This window comes from Canis lupus, chromosome 15 (assembly GCF_011100685.1).
Source record: "Canis lupus familiaris isolate Mischka breed German Shepherd chromosome 15, alternate assembly UU_Cfam_GSD_1.0, whole genome shotgun sequence".
In the NCBI taxonomy this organism is placed as follows: Eukaryota; Metazoa; Chordata; class Mammalia; order Carnivora; family Canidae; genus Canis; species Canis lupus.
In genome coordinates this window covers 61,967,153-61,993,349 of record NC_049236.1, presented here as the reverse complement: position 1 = coordinate 61,993,349, position 26,197 = coordinate 61,967,153, and the positions used below count along the sequence as shown (strand labels likewise).

Below are 26,197 nucleotides of genomic sequence, written 5' to 3'. Positions count from 1 at the left end.
CACGAATCCATTCCCCACTAATTGGATTTCTAATCTGGAGATCTTATGATCTCTTGGCTCTCCGTGTGGACGGAAAAAATGGAAGACTTGCTTTAAGCCATTTGTTTTTTTCGTTCATTCCAGAAATTTATTAAGCACCTACCTTCTACTAGGTTTGCTCTGGGAGCTGAGGATACGGCAGTGAACAGGAGTACACCGGACTCCTTCCCTTTCTCAAGCTCACATTTCACAGATGAGGTCGACATTTGTCATTTCCTGGTTTACATGTTTTATCTGTGGAACAAACAAAATTGTATTTTATTCAAAATTGTATTTATTTTGTATTCAATATAAATCATGTAAAATACTATATATTTAAAATACATATAGTGTACATGTAGTGTAGGATGTAATACGTGGTCTGTGTAGGGACAATTCCCTACTGTGTTAGGATTATGAAGAAAGTAAGTCGAGGCAGGGAAAAGAGAGTGATGTGGGCTCCGATCTTCTATAGGTGGCCAAGGTGGGCCTTACTGAGCCACAAGCCTGACAGAGGGAGAGATAAACTTGGGAATTTAAAACAAATTCTTCCCACTGCATTTAACTCATATTCCTTCGGTTATTAGTGAGGTTATATATGTTTCCGTATGTTTCTCGGCAATAATTACTTATCTGTGTCTGAACGTGGTGGTGGGGAGGGGAGCTATGGCCCATCATGAAGTCCTTTTTGATCCCTAACCAGAACTGACTAATCTTACTTGGAAGTTAAGGAAGATTGTATTTGCGTGTCTTGTGTGCTTATGATGCTCCGCTTAGTACTTGAGGTATTTTTTGCTCATTTTATCTTCAAAGTGTAAATCTTCTGGGATCCGCAATGATTTCCTTAATCTGTATCACCCTTTCCAGCTGTTGTATGTGGTAGGGAATAAGTCTTTCCTGAATTATGCGGGATCATGAGCGGACAGGGATTTGATCGCAGATAACCTGCAATTAGATGGTCTTTTCCAGGTCTTTAGGTATTTTTGCTTAACTCTGTTATATGAGCTTAGTAATGTGACTGTGTATGGATCACAAGGAAATTTGTCACATTATTTTAAATTTTCTTGATGTTAAGATACAAGTTTATTTCAATATAACATAGTCCTCTGATTTCTAAATATTTCTGCATAAATATTTCTTCCTTCCTGTGATTGGTTTTCTCTCTCTCTCTCTCTCTCTCTCTCTCTCGATTTGCATTTGCCCTTTGTCCACACGCCGATGTTATCTATCTAGGCAGTGACTGCTGCAGTCACCAACCCACTCTCAGGGTCACTACGAGGCCCCATCTTCAACATTTCTCCCTTATCCCGAACTGGTACAAAGTCCCAAAGAACATTTACAAACACAACAATGTTAAATTCAATTAATACGTTATTTTAATGACAAGGATATCCACATCGAGCGCACAAGATGAAACCACGTGGCTTACCTGACATTGGCCTAACGCTGGTTTCTGCCCCTCTCCGGGGGTAGAGTCCTCCAGGGAAGGCCCTCATAAACCAAAATGACAGGAAGCAAAGAAGGAAAGGCAGAGAATGTTTTGAGTGTTGCCAGATTCAAAAAGTATAACCTGTCTTAAGCTCTTCTGACACCTTAGGAGACCTCCTGCGAAGGGATGCACAAAATCAGCGGAGGCAGAGCCCAGATGCTCGCACACACAATTGGCAGCTGGCGGCTGAGCCTAATTCCCAGGGGAGCAGGGCCACATTCACTGCCACCGGGGCGCTTGCTGCCTCCATCAGGGCTCCCCGGGGAACCAGTGCTGAGCACTGCTTTCACTCTGAGCCTTTTTCATAAAAGCAAAAAATCCTCTTCAGGTTTCTTTCAGTTAACGAAAACAGGTACCAATGTAGATCTTTCATAAAAGCAAAGTGGCCTAATGCGATCTTTTGAAAAGTGAGGGATACTCACTATATAAAAATAAAATGTCGTGGGGCCCCGGGTGGCTCAGTCGGGTAAGCGTCTGCCTTCAGCTCAGGTCATGATCCTCGAGTCCCAGGATGGAGCCTGCATCAGGCTCTCCGCTCAGGCGGGGGAGTCTGCTTGGGTTTCTCCCTGTCTGTCTCCGTCTCCATCTCTCATAAATAAGTAAAATATTAAAAAAAAAAAGTTTAAAAAATTACAAATAAATGTTGTAATGAAGGAAACATGTTACTAAATAAAGCCAAGCTCCTATACTATTAGAAATGGTGAGGTTAGAGCCTGTTTGCCTCTTAGCATCACAGTGTCTAGAGAGTCCGACTTTCGGTGGTCCTTACTGCCTATGATCTTCCAATACACTGATGATAAAACCGGAAAGAAGAGCGCGCCTGAGTGGGCTCAGAGTGGGCCGAGGCCCGCAGGGGTGTGAACAGCCCAGGCTCAGCGCCAGCAGGGGCCACGTAACCAAGCGCGGAGGCTCCCCTCCTGCAGCTGGGACACCGGCAGCCAAGGGATCCGGAGACAAAGGGGGTCAAAGGGAGCCAAGTGGGGCAAAGAGGTGGCTGCTCTGGACCCCCTTCTAGTGCCGATCGGCCACCGACGGCAGCGTCTACATCCTGCCGTCAGGTCAGGCAAGCAGGCCCACTGCAGAGAAAACACAATTTGAGTGAGGTGTGTCCCTGTTTCTGTTACACGAGGAACTCCACCGTGAAGCAGGAATCAGCTCCTCCTTCCAGGTGGTGGATCCACCTCTTGTGAGGCAACCCAGGGCCTGTCACAAGGCAAATGTAGCATCGCAGAAACGCAGACTCTACCTCCCTTAGCCGCAGGCTCTGGCCTTCAGGACCCAAACCCGAAGTCTAGAGCAATCACTGCTACTAAAGAGAAGGATCAGAACGGTCGCTGCCCCCTGGTCTAACTCCCTGACCAGGGCTTCTGACAGCACACCCACCATACCAAACTGGGTCTTCCCTAGGATCTCTGGCACCAGCAGGGAGATAGGCCGCCTGGATTCGGGACCCCTCCGTGCCACACTACAGCCTCCCCAGCCTCCGGATGTGCCCTGGCGACCTAGGACCCAGCTCCTAAACACAAAGTTCTCACCACTGGGATGGAGCCCGGTTGGCACCTGGCCTCACAGAGCTGGCTGCCCCAAGTAGACCCCCTTGGGCTGCACCGGGGAGGACTGCTGGGATGGGGGGAGGATGCAAGGTGCTGAAGTCCTCAGCACAGCAGAGCTGCCCTCCAAGACCCATAGCAGGAGTGGGGGCCCGGCCTCTGCAGTGGTCTTTCTCCCCCCAAGAAAACGTCAAGAGAAAGTGCACCCGGGACCAGAAATCGCCCACTTGCAGACAATAGGTGCTTTTTCTGGGAGTCCAATATGCTGTCCTGCAACTGGATGCAAGTCCTGGTAATCGTATGCCTAAAACAGAGCTCTGAGCCAACCACTGACTTTTTTCCTCACTGCTTAAATTTAGGAGACTGAATGAGAGGCTCCTTTTCTTGGAGATTTCAAGGTCATCACTACCCATTGATGTCTGTGTGTGCTTGCTCTGTCTAAAATGACGTTTCTGATTTTCATTCATCAAGTATTGAAAGAATGTACATTTGTCACAAAGGTCTTATGCTCAGCACTGTAGAGGATACCAGAATGTACACGAGGCACGCAGAGCTCACCACCCCTTCCATTCATAGATAGGGAGCAAAGGAGTTTGACAGTTTTATAGAAATACGGACATTTATTTTAGGTACAGGCCTGTACCTAAACTCAGTATCTAGGAATAATTAATGTATTCAGTTCTGATGTCTGAGAAATATTCTGACACTGTGAGAAATACAGTATAGACAATGACCTATCCTTACACACATTCGCACACAGTCTACTACAATTCACCAGAATAGAACTGAAAACGATGTTCTGTTTCGTTAACTGCACAATTATCAATTATCTCAAGACCACCCATGTGGATCAGTTCTAATTCAATGGAACCAACTGAGAACAACAGGTAAGTGAAGAGATAAAAATGAGTAAGAAAGGAAACTCTCAGATCACACGTTCTTGACTTCATAAGGGTCTCGATGACGCACACAGACTGCACCAACAAACTACGGGGCAATTTGAAATTACCAACATCCATCCTTAGAAAATATACTCATGACTTTGTACATTGTGTAGCACACTTATAAGAAAGAATTACAAAAAAAAAGAAAGAAAGAATTACAAAATTCTTTTTAAATATCAACGTTAGAAAATACTAGTGTGCTATTCCAACTGTATTAATGAATAAAATATAGTATTTAAGAACTGTAGAAATAGCTATATCTACTCTGATAATTGTGTTGAAAGACATTCAGATAGTCAGACATAAGTATAAGCTCAAATCTGCACCGGGTCATTCTTCTACTATATCTACTTTAGTACAGAAAAAGACCTCAGATATCTGCTCCAAATTTTTGGTAAGATCAGAATTAAAGAATTCACATGAGGATCCACCAAAAAGTCAATAGAAAAGAAAAATAGGTGAATGTGATCTCTTTATGAATAAGTTCTGGTCTAATTTTAGAAATGTGAGGTATCTATTACTTTCTAATGTTTTTAATATTTGCACTCCAACATTGATTTTCCTCCTTATCCCGAGAACTCCTCAAGTGTGACGGGATAAACATTTATTAGGCAACGACCTAGAGTCCTGTAAGTCTAGAGCACGCCAAATGATTCTAATTTACCTTTTGACAGATTTAATTCATGATTATTATGATGGGCTGAACACTATCACCCTCAAAATTCTTGCCCACCCAGAACCTCATACTGTACCCTTACTTGGAAATGGGATCTCTGCAGACATCATTAGTTAAGGAACAAGATGAAATCATACCAGATTAGGGTTAACCCTAAACCCAGGGAAAATGTCCTTACAAGAGTCAGAAAAGGACCCAGACAGGCAGAGGGAAAAGGTCATATGATCAAAGACGGAGGTTAGTTACGCTGCCGCAAGCTAAGGAATGCCAGGAGCCACCACCAGCTGGAGAGGCGAGGAAAGAGTCCTCCCCACTGGCTCTGCCAATGCCCCACTTTCAGACTTCTGGCCTCCAGAACTGTGAGAGAATAAATTCCTGTTACGTTTGTGACAATTTGTTACAGCGGTCACAAGAAACTAACACAAGGGACATGATCCACTTCGGTGCCTAAGTCCACTGACGGAAGTTTAACCTACAGGCAGACAGACGTATTCCCCTTACTACTGGGACCTCAATTTGACACAGTACTGAATCGATTATACATAGTGTGTAACAATGGTGCCAAAAAAATTAATTATTCTCCTAAGACTCTTAAGTGGGGAAAAAAATTAGTTCAATAAAATGCATAGAAGGATCTTTATCCACCTCTATTTTATGTGTTCTCCCATTTAAATATTTTTGAAGTCAAAGCTAATTTAAAAGTTATCTTAAAGTTCAAAGTTAAGCAGACTTTATAGAATAACCTTTTTCAAAATACTATGTATGTTAGTCTCAAGTTGGCCTTCACGCTCTACAAGATGTGATGATCAAACTGCTTTTTTTAATTTACATATATGGTACTTTATCTTCTCTTCAAAATCATCAAAGAACGAAGCGTAAGTTCCACCCTACACTTGCCGTAGATGAAGTGATCTCGACTGTCACTTTGCAAGTTGAAGCCAAGAGTGACTTTATTTATTCCTCCCTAATGTATCTTGTCATGTATGAAATGGCTCCTCCAGACTTTGCCATTCTCCCATTCTTTTCCCGTCCACGGGCCAATAAAGGTTGGCTCCACTGGGGCTTCCTCAGGGTATCCTGCTCTGTCAGAATGTCAAGGCCAGCAGGGTTCCAGTATTACTTACCCTTTATGGGCTATTGTTCCCACCAACTGTACTGTTGTTTTACGTTGTCATCTAAAGGGCATGCTAAGATTTATGGCTAATTCAATGGTCCTAAGCCACAGTAGCAAGAAGGAAATTATAGAGCTGGCCATAATTGGCTGCCTACAAAACCTACCCGACCAGATGACAAGGCCTACGAAAATTAAAACCAAAGTGGCACTGCCTACCATTTGAGATTGCTATAAACAAAAGAGATACACCCGGCTGAGAATTCCAGAAGTCAGAGAAACAAAGAAAAGTCTTTGTTCTTTAAAACAGAACCATGACAAAGTTTCCAGAAGGTAATCATATGGTGACTCTCATAGGCGAACCTAAAGCAGAGAAGGACAACCTTTCAGTTGCAATTTTTCATATTGTCCGAGAACAGGGAGAGTTGTCAGCATTCAGCGAAGTGAGCCCCCGAGTGCAGATGGTTGAGTCCAGAAGAAGGTGCTGGCAGGGGCGAGGCCGAGAGAACCCTTAAGGGAAACGGTGCCCCCTGCCTCGGAGTCCTCTGCTCCCGGAACACGCAGAGAAGAACAAAATGACAGGACAGGTTGCTCTGCAGAGCGAGTACACACCTCAGCACCACAGTCTCCATCTCTCAAGCACCGAAGGGTCCATTTTATGAGAAGGAACAACAGCTGGCTCCTGTCCCATAAAATGTCAGAGCATATGCCTGGAAAGATAAAGTGCCAATAGAACTAAATGGGGCCCCATGAGTTTCTGATATCTGCCATGAAATATATTTTTAATCACTTGATTTTGTTTTTTTTTATTTCTGCTTCGGCTAAATTACTACATGCTTTAGGATGTTGATGAGCTCTGCTTTACACTGAGTAGATGTTTGGATGATAACCAAAGTCCTTATGTGAGTTTTTTGAGATCCTCCATAATCTGACCCCTTCAAATAACTTTCATTTTTCCCCCCCTCCTCCCCTTGACCCTGAGCTCCAGCAAATCTGAAGACGTCCAGGTTTGGAGGCCACCAAAACTGCCAGCATGTCAGGTTACAGTCATTCCTGTCTTCAAGGACATCAACAAGAACTGCAGTAAGTACAGTAAGAGCTACATACAGACAAGGACAGGACCCTTGACCCGGTGTGGGGCCCAGAGAAGGCTTTCTAGGAGAAATGTCCAGAGCAGCATCTGAAAGGAACCAAGGGTTTGCCAATGTAGGTTGAATGCACAAGTTTTCTTTCCAGAGGGAACAGCCTGTGCAAATGCTAGGAGGTCAGAAATTCCTTGCAAACATGACAAACATTCTTTAGATTACCCACAGCTTCAATCTGCCAATGGTATCTAAGTGCCATTTACTGTGGATGAATTTGAGATGGATTCTCAACATGAGTTTTCCCCTCCTATACCCACGCCAGCGTTAGGACACAAGACACAAGCCTACACAAATGAGGCGTGGGATGCATACGTATCATTTTGTGAATTGCTAACCCTAAGTACAGGATGCTTCCCTAAACCGTAACGCCAGGCCCCATGTGGCTCTGTTAATTGTTTGATTTCACTCACTGTTCAAATTATTCTCACTCTTCATTAGATTGAAGGCCTGTGGTCTCCATGAAAGACATGCCCTGAAAGCAAACTTGGCTTTGAGCAGCTGTTTCTCTTCTGTAATCTTTTACATTTCATACAATTCAGGTTCATTGGTCTCCCTGGCAATACCCTCATTTGAAAACACAAAGGCAGAGCAGGAACAATGCCATCAACCATGCGTGTTAAAAGCATGACATCTCCCCACCTCCATTTTGGCCTGACCCCTCTCATTTATCATCCCTTGGCCTCATTCCCAAGTTCTTCTAGTCATCCCCTAAGCTACTAGAAAAATATGTTGGATGAGAACTTGGCAAGATATGGTCCTTCTTTAGCTAAATATACATGTGTAATACACATATGTGTTCAGAAAAGAAGTAAGCAGAACTAATTTCACATACACTACAGTGGCACCACATCTGTTCTCCATAAATGTCAGTTAAGGGGGAGAATTAGCTTGGACTTGGCCCAGAGACGAGAAACTTGTGTGTTCAATTCCTGGCACTTTCTTTTGACTGACAATGTGATGCTTCACAAATATTTTACACTTTCGGCCCTCAATTTTCCTCCTCTGTAATGTCTACTGGTCTCTATTCTCCCTCCCACTGTGTGCACTTCCTAATTTCTATGCATAGTTTTCACTGATTTTGATGGGTGTTCGAGTTGGAGGGAGAAAGATGGTACATCTGCATAAAACAATGGAGCTCCTGCTGGTTTGCAAAACTACTTGATTCAAGTTCAGACATGAGGTACAAATATTGTCCATGTAAGGCTATTTTTAATGCCAAGTTCTGATGCTGAAATATGCTCACATTTTTACCTATCACTTATGGCATGCACTTTCTACTCCAAAAGATAAAATGTTACAATTCTAGAAGTTTTCTAGGAAATAATCAACATTCTTCAATTTAATTTTTAAAATATATTTCTTTTACTCAGGCTCACACACAAAAACATAAATCAGTCCATTTTTTTTAGGCTCCAACGGTATAAATAAATTGTGATTCTAAGTATCTTTATGTGCTGCCTGGCTTTTAAAAAATTAAAGGAAAAATTTGAAATAAAAATGAAAATCTGTGGCAACACTTGCCTTAGAAGAGCTCAAAGAAATTTATAAATACTTCTTCAACCATTTCTGGTTTTCTAATTTAAAATGATGCATCATGCAGGAGTTATAAACAATTGTTTCTTATAAAATTACTTCCCATACAAAGCTCGGTATCAGCCCTTATAAGTCATTTCCTATGACTTCTGAATCATTTGGCGAGTAGTTATGCATCTGTGCGTAACTGAATGACCTAAATTACTTTAACTTCTGATTCATCACGCCCCCATCCTATTTTATATTTAGCTGTATTTGATCCCCAAATGTGAATGTCAACAAGGAGCAAGGTCATACGTAAATAGTCTCCAACCTATAGTTTTATTGTTCACATCTCCCAAAGACATTTTTGCATCTTTTCTTCTCCTAAATTTTTCTTATTTTAAGTTCTAAGCCATATGGTTTTATCAGGTAAACATACAGAATCTGAAGGCTGGAAAAAAAGTCTCAAGGTTGACTAGTTTCCATCACCTACTAATGTGGGAGTATCTTCTTAAACTCCCTGGAAGGTAATCCAGACACTAAACAATTCTAGGATGGTGGATCCACAAAATCACAAAGAAGCCAATTTCTTGTGTTCCCAAATTAAGACTACTTGCCCCTCCCAGTGCTTGACGGGAACAACATCCCTGCAGGCCTTTGCATGACCTGCTCCCTAACTACACTGAGGTATCTGCTTGAATGTCACCTTGTCGGAGAGGCTTGCCGGTCACACTCTCCTCACCTACCCATCTTTATTTTTCTTCTTATTGCTTCTTGTCACTCGACATTAAGATACAGATCGATGTGGGTTTTCATTGATTATCTGATGCAGCACAGAAAATAAGCCCCAAGAAAGGAGAGGCTGTATATTATTACCACTGTATTCCCAGCTTCTAGAATAATGCCTGGTATATAGTAGGTGCCAGAAATAGTTGCCAATTGATTGAATATTGAGCGTAAATGGGCATCCCTGTATCTTTTACCCACTGACCCAAGTTCTGCTTTTTGGAATCAGATGAGAGCAAACATTCCTCTACCTAATAGCCAATATTCAGATATTTAAAAGCACTTTTCTATTTTTTTTAGGATTTATTTATTTATTTTAGAGAGCAAGAGAAAAAGAGAGAGAGTGGAAGAGGAGCAGAGGGAGAGAGAGAACCTCAAGCAGACTCCCTGCGGAGCACAGAGCCAGATGCCAGCTCAATCTCACCACTCTGAGATCATGGCTGAGCAAGACAAGAGTTGGACTCTTAACCGACTGAGCCACCCAGGCACCCCAAAAACACTTTTAAACTCTTTCCTTTCAGAACTGTAGTACATGGCAGTAGAAAGCATTTTCAAGAGGATGATTTTTAGAATGCAATTTAATCACCTCAAAGCAACCAACCGGCAAAGTAAATTTGAGAAGCAGGACTTGGGATTCAAGATATTAGAGATAACATTATGATTTTTTTTTTTTTTAGGAAAAAAATTAGGGAGCAGGGAAGAAATCTGGTCTATTGCTATTTTCTCTATTTAAGGGGTGGTAAATTAGCAAAAGTGAATTACCAGGTCAAGACAACAGCTTTTTGATGGTATATTAGGTATTAGACTCAAGATATTAGAGATAACATTGTGATTTTTTTTTTTTAGGAAAAAAATTAGGGAGCAGGGAAGAAATCTGGTCTATTGCTATTTTCTCTATTTAAGGGGTGGTAAATTAGCGAAAGTGAATTACCAGGTCAAGACAACAGCTTTTTGATGGAATCCTATAAATTCCTATAACCTGTTGGAATAGTGTTCCATGTTACCTAGGGAATTAACCCATAGTTTCTTTATCTGTAAATTGAGGAGCTAGACAAGACGATGTTCAAACTTCCTGACAGCTTTGAAATTAACAGCCAACGTCCATCTAGTTAGTACGTGACACCTGTAAGGAACACAAGTCTTCTGCTGATATTGGAGATACGGAGGTGGGGCTGAGGACCTGAGCTACATGAGAGTTTGAGAATAGCCTTTCTCAGACGTGAGCTAGGGAACTTTAAAGTAACTTAAAAAAGAGGACATTGTGCATCCATGAAGAGCCCATTTAGGGATATGGAATTAGAGTCAGCTAGCATCTCACAGATTGGAGTCTTTCTCCACTATGTTCTATGGGACGGGAGGGAGAGAAGGGAAAGCACATGGCATGACTGGCCCAGGTCTGAGGCTGGTCAAAATGGAGGCCATGACATTTTAAGATAGTCATGAAGGCGGTGTTCTGGTCATGAGAGTACTTCTTGGGATAAGGACGAATGGTTGGTCAAACTGAAAGAAATGCAACAGAGTAAATGAATAAGTTTGCTCAACAACACAATATCTTACAGGAATTTGAAATATGCCCTGCAACTGTTTACATTCATGGATATATGTAATGTATAGTCTCCATTCCTTGCCTCACCTCTTTAAAAAAAAAAAAAAAATATCATCCCTGGCTTTCAAAGTACTTTAAATACTTGCACTAGACTAAAATTGTCTCTAAAATCCCACTCTTTTTTGGAATGTCATAACTTTTTATTCTACTTTTTAATGAATCTGTATTTGGAAGATTCTCTTTATCTCCTATTCGGGAGTCAAGAAAATGTTGTCAGAATGACCAAAACTGGGTATTGTGTAACATCCTTTATATCTGATATGTGTAGCGCAGTCTGGTTTGACTTTTTCTATGCATCTTCCTTACTAAAGAGAGTAGAGCTAATTTCCAATGACAATGATGGAGGATGATACTGACATGGATAAATTCTATCCACACGCCTCATTTTTAACATTACGACCTCCTCTTCAACAGACTTTTATATGCGTTTCTATGACTAGCAAAATAATTGGGCTTTGAGGTCTTATCTACCTACCAAAAAGGCAAGCAGCCAGGAGTAGAAGAAGGCCAAGTGTGCAGAGTTGACCACATAGCCTGTCTTCAGCACAACCGTGCCCTGCCTTCCTAACTGCTTATAAAAGCCGTACCCACATTCTTTGTCCTTTGGAAAGTCAGCTAGCAAATACTAATTAAGCAACCTTCCACACTGACCAAATTCTTTTCATTTACCCTGCTGATTTTCTCCTGAGATTACCTCCATCTTCTCATTGGAAAATAGGTCCAGCACTAGGGACTCAAACTAGTATTATCACAGCATATTTTTTCCATGTTTCTAGTCCTCTTTGCAGATCTCCATTTATTATTACCATTTTCTTTTTTCAAAACAATGAGTACTTCTCTAATGACTGGACTGTGGCCCCGACTTCTTCACCTTTCCTTCCTTACAAGTATCCACAGGACCCTGTCACCAAAATATTTACTGATGGCAGCAATTCCTTCCTCATGTCCCCAGTGAGCCTTCTTCCCCTCTGCCAACACTATCTACCATCAGATAAAGACATTGTCACCTGGAGGAAACCCATTTCCTGTCTGCAATTTGCTGAGTCACATCTTGCCACTACTCCGCTATCATCACCCAACACTTGTTTTCTATTTGCACTATTCCCTACAAAAAGTGTTGTCTGCTCATTCGACTCTTTATGGTTTCCTCAGCCAAAATACAAAGTTCAACTTCTGCAATGTGGGTGCTTCCTTTAACTTCTCACTGGCCATCAATCAGATCAACTCTTTTCCTATCTACTCACCACCCATGCCTTCACTGTTGGCTCCATTATCTGTGGGAGCAGCATAAGTAAGTGTGGTCATTCCATACTTCACAGGAAGGAAAACTGAGGCCTTGACAGGATAGTTAATTACCTAAGATGGCAGTAGACTAGACAAGCGTTCATACGCTGCAGGTGGTGGTGACTCACTCACCATGAAAGGAACATTGATGTGTTCAAGACAGAAACTGTTGGATAACATCTTGTGAATGTATTTTACCAAGAACTTAGGTGAACACATTCCTGATTTTCCTCTGGTCTCCTCCCCATCTGAGCACAGATGTTTATAAAGGTTTAACTCCTTCCCAGAGCCCAGACCGGAGAATGATTAAAACACACACACACACACACACACACACACAAAAAAAAAAAAAAAAAAAAAAAAACCGGAGGCCATATTCGCCAAGCTCCCTCTCTAGAACTCAAGCATCCAGCCTGTCCCCAGGTCTTTGTGCATGAGAATCATCATCTTCTTTAGAGTTGCTTGAAAGGCACATCTTTCCTATTATTTCATCCTCAACATGAGGAGGTCTTCCCCTTCTAAATCTCCACTTCTCTCTTTTCCATTAAAAAATAACTTGCAACAAAGTCCAAAATAAAGTATTTCACTCAGAGAGCTCTCAAATCGATGGAGATTATCAGTGTCCTGCTTTACGAAATGCTGTGCCATGCTCATATTGTTCTGCTTTAGGTATTCAACTTCCTATTTCCTTAGATAACATGATGACTAACATCCAATAATATTTTGTTTAAACGAGATTTCATCTTAGGTAGCCTATCTGATGGTGCCCCACATTATGCCATATGTAACCTGAAAACTTTCAGAATACATGATAGAATTTGGATTTCTAGGTAAGAATGATTTGTATTCGTTTTCCATTGCTGCGTAACAAATCATCACAAACTTAGCAGCTTAACAGAAGACCCCTTTATTAACAGAATTTCCGAGGGTCAGGACTCCAGCACATTTCTGTTTGGCCCTCTGTTTATGGTCTCACAAAACTGCAAACTGTCAGCCAGATTGGGACTTCATCTGAGGTCGAGGGTGTTCTAAGCTTCTTGGTTGTTGGCCGAGTTCAGCTCCTTGTGGTTACAGGACTGAGGTACTCTTTTGATTTCTGACTTCTACCTGAGGCCCATTCTCAGCTCCTGGAGGCTACCCATGGTTTGCTGCCATACAGCCTTCCCTACATTGTGGCAGATTGCATCTTCGAGGCCAGTAGGACAGAGCCTTTCTGGCTTTCCATCTCTCCCTCCAGACTTCTAACACAAGGTCTTACATAGCATAAAAGAATCATGGAAGTGACTAGCCCATCATATTCACAGGTGCTGCCCACCATCAAGCAGAAGAGGTTGTATAGGAAATGTCCACCTGTTGGAGGAGAGCAGGGAGGACGTGTCTCAGAGCCCACTTTAGAATTCCATCTAGCAAAATGGTTTGGACAGGTCGTGCATTTTTTCCAAGGTTATCCCAGAGGACAACCAATTGAGTTTTTCCGAGCTTATCCCAGAGGACAATTAGTTGAGTTAGACAAGTCACGAACGCAGCAATTGCTGTTGTCAGTGGGCATTTTCCCAGTACTGGGACCCCAGCAGGATGTTCAACTGCCTGTGAGAGGCTAACTAACTGCTGTTCACAAGTTCTATCACCATTCCAGAAGTCTACAAGATAAAGAAAATCCAATCACTTACTTTTTAAAGTTTTTATCTGTTTGAAAGAGGGAGACAATGAGAGAGAGCATGAGCAGAGGGAGAGGGGGAAGCAGATGCCCCAATGAGCAGGGAGCCCAATGTGGGGCTCAACCCCAGGACCCTGGGATCATGACCTGAGCCAAAGGCAGATGCTTAATTGACTGAACCACCAAGGTGCCCCTCAATGACTTATAAATGGGTACTAAGTATTTTCATCTTAAAGCTTTTGAACATGGGGGATTCTTTGTGCTGATAATTCTAGACAAGCTTTGGGGGGAAAATTCAGAAGATAGACTTTCAAATAGTCTAGTGCTTTTAAGGCTGCTTTGGGCATGAATTATCAATAGCCTACTATAAACCTTTTTCCATAAAATTTTAAGTTTAGCCTGAAAAATTATGATGTTTGAATGAAAGCAAAATAATAATAGTCTTCCTTGTTAGAGTTCTAAAAATGCAAGCTAGCAAAGCTTACAATTACTCGGTCTGTGGTTGCATATGCGGATAAAAATTAATAAAAATGTGCCAGGAAAACATATCCTATTTGCAATGTTTAACTTCCCATTAAGCAAAATGTAACATTACTTCTGTTTGATTTTTTCTAGTTATTAGATAAAACTTTCCACAAATCTTACTAGATTAAAAGACATTTTTTTGCCCATAGTACTTGTGTTTTGAGCTTTAAATATGTATGGTTTTGATAGCACTAGCTAAGTCGATGAAGACAGCGAGCTAATGCTGTTTCCCTAGACCCTGAGGTCGATTGCTGTCAGGTGTAATCGTCCTTCCCCAGGGTCTTAGGGTCTTAGACCCTAAGTCTCTTGCTGCCAACTGCCAATCCATGCCAACCACTACATGGTAGTGGTACCATAGGAACATGGTAAGAAGAGGCAGATTTAGCACAAATCCACTCTGTATTACCAAGAAATAACTCCATGCCTCTGTTCAATAGATATCAAAGCAGTGTCTTCGTCTTTGAAAATGAGGCACCATATTCATATTTGAACCTTAAATCAGATGCTACAGGTTTCTCTTCATTAGGGTTTTCTAGTTTGTGCAACTTCTGCCAATTCAGTCAGAACTAAGAATTTTGGCAGTTTTTCCCCCTCCTCCACTTGGATTTGGGAGGTTCTTGCTGCACTATGGGATCTTTCACCGTGAAGCAAATCATTCCAGGCAATGTGTTCTATGGGGACACCTGAGCCAGAGATGATGCTGGCGCTCAGAAGAGCCTGCCTTGCTGGCACTGTTCTTGGCTCTTCAAGAACTTCTCAACAGTGTCCAGGTTCTCAAGCAGCATCCGCTCCTATCCAGGCCTCCTGAGGATCTCTGCAGCCAGTCTCACAGCTCCCACTGCATTCTCCGCATTCTGTACTGTCTGTGGCTCTGGCTCACGGCAGATCCAGAAAGCGCCTTCAGACTGCTCTTAGCAAATGTTTGGTTTTATGCATACCCTCTCTCTGTGGCTTTTATTTCATACCTATACAGATCACAGGCTTGAACCTTGGTCTTTGAGGATGTGCTCTCTGTGTCTAGTTTCTTGCCATTTTTCTAGTGTTCATGTGGGAGGGGAGGAAGTAAGAGGGGGCAGTCTGGGCAGTTCAGGCTTAGACTTGAAGAGGGATCAATCAGATGACATGGAAAATAATGTCAGCATATTTTCTAGATATGGGAATATTCTGGGAGAATATATAAGAAACTGTCAACAATTGTCGCCTTTGGGGAAGACCAGAGAATTGAAGAGATCATTGATTATGCATCCTTTTGTCCTATTTGAATGTGTTCTGTTCATTTTACAAATGTTTGTGCATTTAATTTTTTTTCAATTAAAAATGAAAAAAAAAGTAGAAAAATAATAAATACTCAACAGGAGCCCTGTGCCAACCAGTTAGATTTAAGAAGAGAATAGACAAGTCCATTGATGTGAATCGACATCAGTTAGAGCTAATGTGACAAACCACCTCCCCTTCTGCAGAAAGGAGCATTTCTCCTCCATTCAAACAAAACCTTGCCAAGCACTCTTCTGGGTGCCATGAAAATTCACACAAAAGACATCATACCATTTTCATTCCCCAGGAAGCAGAGATGTGACAAACATGGCAACCAGAGAGTAGAAGTTGAGGCAGTTAGTGCTTAAATGCCAGAGAGTTGTTTCTGGCACTAAATGCACAATAGTTGGAATCCTACTGTTAGGACTTGAACCGCATCCGCCCTAAAAAAGGTATATTGGAGTCCCACTCCCAGTACCTCAGAATGTGGCCTTATTTGGAGATTAACATAACAATTAAAATGAACCCATCCTTCCTACTCAACCACAAACTGGCCTTGAAAAGAGAAAGAATGGAGAGCCATGTAGATAAAACCCAAATGTGTTCATTGTAGCTTCCTTTCTCATCGGTGGTTTGCAACCAGAGGAGACACGCCATCCAGGAGACATTTGCCAATATCTGGCAACATTTTTGGTTGTCACGACAGGGGGGGATTGCCACTGGCATCTAGTGGGCCTAGCGGCCAAGGATGCTGCTAACCACCCTACAGTACACAGCTAACCCCCAACGACAAAGATTCATCTGGCCCAAAACATCAAAAGCGCTGGCTGATAAGCTCTGTGGCTGATGACATTAAACCAAATTTTTCTTTCTACATGATGTATTCGTGCAGTATTACATAATACATACATAATAAATGGTATTTTCATTCAACCACTAGTTGAGTGCCTACTATATTCCGTGTGCACATAAAAGGGCATTTGTTAAAATATATATTCATTCTGTATCCGAACAGCAGGCACGACATGATCTATCGTACGTGACAAAAAGTGACTCTTCTCCGAGCCCCATGCCCCCGTCTGCTTGCCGCCCCCTTATTTATTTAACTAACGTGAGGCTCACTGTTGTGTTGCAGTTTTGCAATCTGGTTAAAGCGATACATCCTCCCCTCCATGTGCCAACTGCAAAATCATCTCTAATAAATTAGCACATGTCTGAAGGAAGAGCCGCTCAGACGCTGGTTTTAGATTCCCTGCGCTTGTAAAGCTCGTGGGAGGTGACTCGGGCCGAGAGAAAAGAAATCAACAGACAAGCTGCCACCGTGTTCTGATCTGATGGTGCTGAGGACACATGCTCCGCGGTTTCCCTCGCGGGTCTCTGTGCAGTCTTCCCCGTATAGTACATCTGTCTTCCTATTCCACAAAGGGACTAAAGCCTTTTTTCCCTCCATTTGAAATATGTCTAAATCCTTTCATTCAACTGTCAAAAAAGTAAAATACTGATTTTCTTCTTTAAAGAATGTGTAATGTGTTAATAGGTCTTTTTTTTTTTATTTCTTTTGAAGGGCTTGGATTTAAATCCCAAATTGAGCTGGCTGCTGAAAAGATGTCTTGTAGTTTCATATAAATGCCTGATGGTCTTTTATCCACATTAACCATTGTATATTTGAACTTGATGGACAGTCTTTTGCAAAAAGAAAAAAAGGGGGGGCAGGTTTTAAATTACCCCGAAGATCAGAATGAAATGCACGGGCAGCCCTACTCCATGCATATTAGCATTTACTCATTTATTCATTTATTCCCTATACCTTAGAACAGTTTCCTGCGGCATTTGAGTTCGAGGAATCCGTCTGAACGCTTCATGCTGTTCATGAAAGGGGACTATTTTTTCCCCCATAAATGTTTTAAAGCCATTGGCCTGACTCGCACGGACTCTAAATTGACGAGTTTTAATATAAGACTTCACAGGTGAATGGTCTGTCGAAGACCAAAGTTGGCTGCATGTAAAAACCTAACTGAGGAACAAGCATCACCTACGTTAGGCACAACAGAGCTGTGTACACACGTGAGATATGACAAGCACGTGGCACCACTCTGCTGGACTGTGATGCCATCGCAAAGTTCTTTCAGAAGCCGCGTGGAGAGCCTAAAGGGAGCTCTCCATCCCCGGAAGAAGAAGGGCCACATCTTTGTGGTTCTGCAGGTTGACGATGGTTCTGTTGCAACCTTGGAAAGCTGCCAAATAAAGGAAGAGAAGAGACTTAAAATGCCACCCAGAGGAACCCTGTGGGGTCTGTGCCTTGCCTTGCATGCCTGCGTGCGTGGCTCCTGGGGCTCGGGCCCTGTGAGCTCTTCTGTCAAATACCAGTCTTGCTTCCAAAATACAGGGTTTCCTCGGGGTGGGGGGTGCGGGGGCAGGAAAGAGGTAGCTCTTGTCACCGAGCGGGTCGTGAGCCAACAGAAGGGTGACCTGAGTCGCACCGCGTGTGCTTCAGGACGAAGGCCGTGAGCATAAACTAGGTGGGGCTCCTCGGAGCCAAACAGCAGCAGCACCAGAAAGACAGTTATTTGCAGGCTTGGAACTGAAAAGCGAATGAGAAAATGGAAAGACCAGACAGCGGGTGGGGCAAAGCTTGGAGGGGGCGGCCTGCGGCCTGCCTGCGAGGAGGAGGAGGAGGACGAGGAGGAGGAGGAGGAGGAGGAGGAGGAGGAGTGTGGGCAGAGACTCCTGGGGCGGGGCTGGGGCTGGGGGGCGCAGGGGAGGGAGCGCTCCCAAGCAGAAACGTCAACCAGAAACAGGGAGTTACGGGACAGGGGGACGGGGACGGCTGAGAGCCCCAGCAGACAGCAGAGCTGCGGAAGAGCTGGGGTGCACGGAGACGGGGGAGCCCGAAGGGCCCTGAGAGGCAGCCCGGCCGAGGAGGTGCGCGGGCCCCAGAGCGGCCTGGAAAGGCCTGCGGAGCCCACGGGGTAGTGGGAGCCGGGACCTGCCATAGGTTCCCCGGGAGATGGGACCGACGATCTAACACCAAACCGCCGCCCCTAGAACACGCTTCTCATTTGTTCTTAGATTCGGGTGAAACTAAGTCAGGCTGATTATTCTGGTTCTTGGCAAGGCGCCCCTTGGGTTCAAGGATCACTTAAGGTCCCCTTCACTGGGCAGGCAGAGTGGGAGCCGTCGGCCGCGCTGGGAGCAAGGCCAGGCCAGGACCGCTGCCCCTGCCTAGTGGTCGGGGTCAAAGGTCAGGTGGCTGAGCAACCGCGCCCCAGATCCGACGGCTGCCCAGCAGCCTCCGGTGCCACTCGGTGACCCCCCTTCTGTGGAAGGCAAGGGATTCTCTGGCCCAGAGACGGGCGGGCCAGCTCCTTCCTGCCCCCTCCTGCCAGAGCTCCCTGGTCTCGGCCGCGTCCATCCCGACCTTGGCCCCGCTCCTGTGACCCGGAGAGCACCGGGCCTTGGGCCATCGGCAGCACCCTGGGCACCGCCCCAGAGCTCGCTCACCCGCCCCCAGCACCTGGCGGCCACGGAACAGGCCCCCCGGGTCCCTAACCATCAGCGCGACACTAACCATCAGCGCCACCAGAGTCCTCCCGACGCCCAGAGGGGGCAAGCGCCTCTGCCGTGGAAGGCCCACCAAGGCCTCGTGGGAGAACCAGACGTGGAGTTGGGGGGATGCCCCTCAAAAGGCTGAGATGTCAGACAAACTAAGGCCTGCTTGTTACAGGGGGGAGGGCCCGAATAATCCAAAGGGCCACATGGGGAAAGCAAATGTTTAGGCAGGAGCCTAAGGTCGCCTCCAGGACCCCTGGGTGGCCCAGCAGTTGAGCCTTCGGCCCAAGTCATGACCCCGGGGTCCCAGGATTGAGTCCAGCATCAGGCTCCGTGCATGGAGCCTGCGTCTCCGCCTCTCTCTCTGCGTCTCTCAGGAATAAATAAATAAAATCTTTGAAAAAGAAAATTAAGGTCACCTCGAAGACGGTACTCTGTGAAGCAAGCAGAAGAGAGCAGACCATCCGGGGGGGCTGGGGCCTAAAAAGGAGACCTTGGCCTCCCCAGTGGAGCAGGAAAGTTAGCGGCAAAGGAGGAGCCAGGGGAGGCACCTGAGCACAGGAATGACTTCAGCAAGACCGTCTCAGCACTGTTTTGAATGGACTGGTGCACACCTCCAGGGCTACAAAATTCAGTGAGCAGAATATTCTAGCCAGGTAGGTATACACTGTATTGGAAAAGCTTCTGATGGTAAGATCTGTCCTCTTTATCTCCATGGCACCTAGCACATTCTACAAAGACACTAACTGTTTTGTAATAAGCAAAGATTTAGGAAATGAATCGGGAACACCCACAGAACAATGAAAGCCAAAGGGCGATCCATGCCAGGTGCCACGGCCTGGTAAAGAAAGACCTTTCCAGAAAGGCTGGAAAATGGCCAGTGGATTTTACAGCAAGAAGGTAACTGGTAACAATGGAGAGAAAAATAAGTGTTTAATCACTGGGTGGCAGGAAGAGGGGAGGCAGAAAGTCTTTACTCCCAGTTCAAGAAACTTGAAATAAAAAAGGAAAAAGATTCTCCGGTAAGAGGTAAATAACGAAATTTTTTTCTTTTCTTACAAGGCTTTGTCTCTCAAAAAGGACACCTGAGAAGGATTTACCTGATGGGAAAACCTAGTGTTCAAGGACAATGAAGGCTCCAGCGAGAGAGCAGTCAACTAGATAAAATTAAATAGATATAATCCAGTAATGAATATTTGTTAAGCCCTATTATGAACCGAAAACTATGCTAAGCAATGGAGATATGAAGAAGAAAATAAATAGTTTCTGCCCACACAGGCTCTATAATCACAGGAAGAATCAGATAGGACTGACACACAATTAAAATGCAATAATGACTTTAATTAAGGATGTACCACTTACAAGAGAGGAGAAGGAAACAGAGGCAGCCCGGGGGAGTTATAGAAATTGCCGTGGACCCACTGTCTCTTTTTTTGTGTTAATTGAATTCTTCTGCTTTTGCAGAATCACTCCACTCCACAGGGTTTGGTGAGATTGACCAAGCTCGCCAGCTCCAAGGTAGTTACAGGAGCCTGGGCCAGCCAATCGGAATAATACCTCCTCCAGTGATTAACCTGGGGATGGGCTTGGCATCCAGGCCCGGCCAATCAAAATCCTCCCCAGAATATTGTTTAACTGTGAGTAGCAAGAAGAGCCATTTTTTCTTTTAAAAATGACATATGGCGGTACCAAGCAAGCCTTGGCTGCAGGGGGTTCCCTTTGCCAGCGCAGAGAAGACACTGCCTGATAATGAAGACAAACAAGTACATATATATATATGTACTGTATATATATATATATATATATATATATATATATATAGCAGAAAAAGATAATAAAAAAAGATTTCTAATAACATTTAAAGACCCTTAAGACTTTTTATGCAGGTAGCATAATTAAGAACAACCATGCAATCTTCATACAATCTTATTAGACTATTTAGTTTGACAAAAGTGCTCTGAAGTGGCTACGGATTGAATGTTTGTGTCCCACCCACATGCCCCCAAATCCATAGACCGAAGCCCTAACCCTGTATGGCTCTGATTAGCTGGCCCTAGATCCTATAACTACTTAATGATGTTTGGGGATGGGGTCTACGGGAAGTAATTAGGGTTAGTTGAGGTCATTTGGGCAGGACTCTGGTCTGATGGAATTAGTGCTCTCATAAGAAGAAACATCAGCAAGCCTGTTCTCTCTCTCTCTCCTCCCCCACATGCACCAAAGAAAGGGCGTGTGAGGACACAGCAAGAGGGCAGCCATCTGCAACCCAAGCAGAGAGCTCTCACTAGACACCAAACCTGCTGGCAGTTTGATCTTGGACTTCTTGTCGCCAGAGCTGTGAGAAATACATTTCTGTTCCTTAAGGCACCAGTCTATGGTATTTCGCTATGCCAGCCCCACCTAATTATGCTAAGTTTCAAATACATAGTCACCCAGAACCTTATCTATTATAAGTATTTGAGTGGCAGCATCAATGGTGATTTGTGATGCCATGGACTAGTGATGCTCCCTTTATTGCTGGAAATAGGATCATTGGTGCCTTTAAATCTAATAGAAGTAGAGAATCAATTCCAGAGGCCTAAGAACCAATTCAGAGAATTCATCCTTAAGATTCCGCTTCTCTAGAACCACTCTCTGTACCAAAATAGAGAGAAAGAGATTTATTTTAAGGAATTGTCTCATATAATTGTGGGAGCTAGCAAGCAGGAAATCCGTATGACAGGCTGGCAGGCATGCAAGAGTTGATGTTGCAGTCTTGACTCTGAATCCCATAAGGCAAAGGGCTGGAAACTCAGCCGAAGTTTCTATATTGCAGTTTTGAGACAAATCCCTTCTTCAGGGACTTGTCTTTGCTCTCAAAGCCTTCGAGTGATTGGATGAGGCCCACCCACACAACAGAATGCAATCTGCTTTGCTTAAAGTCTACTGATTTAAATGTTAATCACGTCTAAAAAGTACCTTCACAGTGACACCTAGAACTGCTGTTTGACCACACCTCCGGGCACCACAGCCTAGCCAAGTGGACACATAAAATTAATAATCATCTCCCACAAAAACTTCTCCACAAATGTTCACATCAGCTTCATTCATAGTAATTCCAAACTGGAAACAACCCCAAATATCCACCAGTCGGTGAATGGATAGATTGTGGTAGAGTCATACAGTGAAATACTGCTCAGTAATAACGAGAACAAACTATTGATATAAGCACTATGGATGAATCTCAAAATCATTATGCTGAACGAAAAGCCAAAGAAAGAAAGAATATACACCGTATAATTCCAGTCAACGGTATTCAAGAAAATTCAAATCAGTCTATGGTGACAGAAAAAAGTGGAACAGTACTTCCCAGAGATTCGAGGTAGAAGGGGGAATTAATTATAAAGGGACATAATAAAACTTTGCGAGGGTGATGGAAAGGGCAATTATCTTGGTTGCGGCAATGGTTTCATGGTGTAACCCTACGCACAAGTCATTGTGGTAGGCAGCCTCAGAGAGGCCCCCACAATCCCCCTCCTGGTCTTCATATCCTTGTGGAATTCCCTCTGCTTAAGTCTAGGCTGCATTTAGTGACTCGCCTTTTTTTTTTTTAATTGACATACAACTTTGACCTTTGCCTTCATGGTTCTATACAGCTAGTCAAAATATTAAGCTCGTCGATATGAAAAAACATGGTAGTCGATCCATCAAATACCAGAATATGCTGAGACCATTCAGTAACTGTTCTATTACCATAATAACAGAGGAAGGGGGAGGAATAGCTTCCTTAGTGATTCTGATAACGTCTGTCCTGGGTAAAGCAGGTGTTGCATAGAAGACTAGAGGAACGTATAGAGGCAGAAAGGTCATTTTTCCCAAATGCCCAGCTTCTGAGTTGCCCCAAGTCCCAGAACGTGGTTTTGTTTTCTCTTCCCAAGGGAATTAAAGAGGAGCTTGTCTTTTTTATAAGTCGAATTCATTGCTTAGTAACTTTGCTTTTTATTTATTTAAAGATACTCCTCCATGTGCTCACTCATAAGCACACAGTACTTTTTTCCTCTTCCTAGTCTCACTCCCTGAGTGAGCTCATGCACACCCACTAATTTAAGCACCATCCTCTTGTTTACCCTCAGATTGCAGCCCTGACCCCTCTCTTGAGCTTTAGAATTCTATACACACTATTTGACATTCCTTGGATATCTAATAAGCATCTCAAACTGAGTAACTTCGAGAAGCCTTGCTTCCCTCCTAAAGGAAATGCTTCTTTTCACCCCAATATTACAGTACCGTCACCCAATTGACCAAAAAGTCTAGGAATAATAGCGGATTCTCTCTTCTTGCTCACCTCCACACCCAATTCATTACGAAGTTAGCTTCATTCTATCACACATCCCAGGTCTCTCTGGTTCTCATCACCCCCTACCATTGCTCATGTTCTCCAGCTGCACCTACAACACTTCTCGACAGGGCAGCTAGAGTGAGTTAAAAAGAAAAAAGAAAAGGAGAAAAGAAAAGAACAGTAAATCAGATCCTACCACACCTCTTCTCTCCATTTAACAACAAAATTTAAGATCCTTATCTTGATAGCCTCCGTAAGCGTTTAAACCACCACTACCTACCACTGTTTCTGGCTAACTCCCTCTGGTTCCCAGCTCTGCTAATTTTGGACCCACCATGGTCGACAGAGATCTCAGTATCATTCACTGTCCTTCCCCTCTCATCTCCTCGTTCACTCCTCTGACCAGCTTGAAATCTTTGACCAGTAATTACCATCAGTTTTTTGCATATACTTTCAAATTCCTTCTCTCCTACTTCATATTTACTTGGCAACCTTCTACTCTGGGTTACGTCTGACTCAACTGTTTTACCTTGTCTGCATCCACACAAAGCAAATGGGACCAAAGAAAAGCACGTGCCCAAACCCATGATTCCTCTAGCATTAGGAAGGCTGTTAGTGCCGCCTGGCAACCCTGCTGTGTGCCTTTGGCCCTTTCCCTTTTCCACTCCTCCAACCTCTCAAATAAGACCCAAGAGTCCTATTTCTCTGAGAAAATAGAAGCAATCAGAAAATCTTCATAACCTTCCACCATTATATCCACCGAGCTACTTGTATCTATGCCCATAAATTGTCTCTTCTAATAACGTTGGATAAATTGTCCATGATTTCAGCAAAGCAAACCAACTCTTTATCTATGGATTAGATCCCATTTCCTCTGATCTACTCAAAAAACATCGCTTCATGTCTCTCCCACTTCTTTCCAGGACCATCATATTTTCCTTCTGTGCTGGATCTTTTCCAATAACACATAAACATATAATTATTTTCCTCCATCTTAAAAAAATTCTGTTTGGTCTAGAATGCTCCTCTAGTTACTGCTCTATTTCTCTTCTCTTTACAACAAAATACCTCAAAAGAGTTCAGTCTTCAATATTCCTCTTTTCAATCTTTGAGCCCACTCTGGTCAGCCTTTGCAACTACTGAGTAGGGGAAACACACGCGTTCTGTGTGCTTCTCTCACTCTCAGACGACCACCACATTCACAACGCTCTGGCATCAGATGTGTGGGGTTTTATTCCCAAGATATCCCCCAACAGCAGCTGAATGTCCTACAATTTAAATCATTTCTGACACTGTCTACCTGGAGATAACATTAGATCCCACAGGTTAAGGACTCAGTCCCACAAGACTGTCTGCCCCCTCTCCAGATACCAACCACAAGTCTCCAGTTGTCACCCGTATCTCTGACAACCACCTATAATTTGGCATTCCCATAACCCGCTCTTTGGGTTCCATTACTTGCTTGAATGGCCCACAGAACTCAGGGAAATACTTCCTTAGATTTACCAGCTTATTAAAGGATATGATAAAAGATACAGCTGCGCAGCCAAATGAAGAGCTACACAGGACAAGGTCTGGAAAGGTCCCAAGTACAGAAGCTTTTGTTCTCGTGGAGCTGGGATCTGTCATCTTCACAGCATTGAAAAATTTTCATCAACCCAGAGACTCTCTGAACCCCATGCTTTGGGGATTTTTGTGGAGGCTTTCTCACTTAGGCATCATTGATCATAAGCCCTTTGCCCCTTCTTGAAGGAAATGAGGCAGGGGTGAGGAATAGCCGAAAGTTCCAAGCATCTAATCGTGACCCGCTCTTTTCGGGTAACCAGCTCCCATCCAGGAGCTAGCTATTCAGGAGGCCACCCAGAGTCACCTCGTGAGAACAAGAGACACTCTTATCACCCAAAAAAAATCCCATGGGATTTAAGGGCTCTGTGTCAGGAACCCGGGTTGAAGACCAAATATCAGACCTAGTGCTCTTATAACGTAGAAAATTACAAAGTGCTTAGCTCTGTGCCAGGAGCCAGAGGCAGAGACCCACACATATTTTCCCGATTATTTTACAACTACCATCCCCCTAAAATGGCTCTTAACCTCATTCCCAACTTACCTCTAAGCTATGAAGATTCACTGCTCAGTTCTCCGCTTTCACCTGACTTCAGCAGTATTTGAGGCAGTTCTTTACTTATCCCCTCATTAACACTCAATTTAGTTAATGTCTGGCAAGCCACACGCACCTGCTGCTCCTCTTCTTCCTCCGTCTCCCTTACCTGTTCCTCCTCTTCTCTCCAATCTACTCATATTGATGTACTCTAGGGTTAAGCCCCGGGACCATCTCTCTCTCTGACACTTGCTGCAATGATCCCATGTGGCTTCAGGGCCTTACACATCATCCCTATACTGATAGTTCTCAGATTTATAACCTTGGGCAGGACATCTCTGATCTCCAGACTCACACACCCAAACACACCTACTCGATAGCTTCACTTAGACGTCCGATAGGCATTTAAAGCTTAACATGTCCCAACCTGCGCTCTTGATCTTCCCTCTTAAACCTTCTTCTCAAAAGACTTCTGCATCTCAGTACACATCAACTTCATCCTTCCAGGACCCTAGGCTACAGTCTTTCTCTCTCTTACACCACACATTCCCTCTCCGCGTGCCATTTCAGTAATAGGGAAAACCAAAACCCGTAGAATGGCCTGCAAGGTCTTAGGTGATGTGTCCCTATTAGTGCTCTGATCTCATATCCTGCTACGTCCAAAGTCTTGCC

General features: G+C 43.7%; 1 long non-coding RNA gene across 1 annotated transcript in view; it reads right to left on the bottom strand.

The window, feature by feature from the left end:
- LOC119874576 overlaps positions 1-26,197 on the bottom strand; it is a 53,136-nt gene that overhangs the window by 4,996 nt on the left and 21,943 nt on the right. Inside the window, exon 2 of the long non-coding RNA XR_005370982.1 lies at positions 143-273. This is a non-coding gene — a long non-coding RNA (uncharacterized LOC119874576). The remainder of the gene's footprint in view (positions 1-142; positions 274-26,197) is intronic.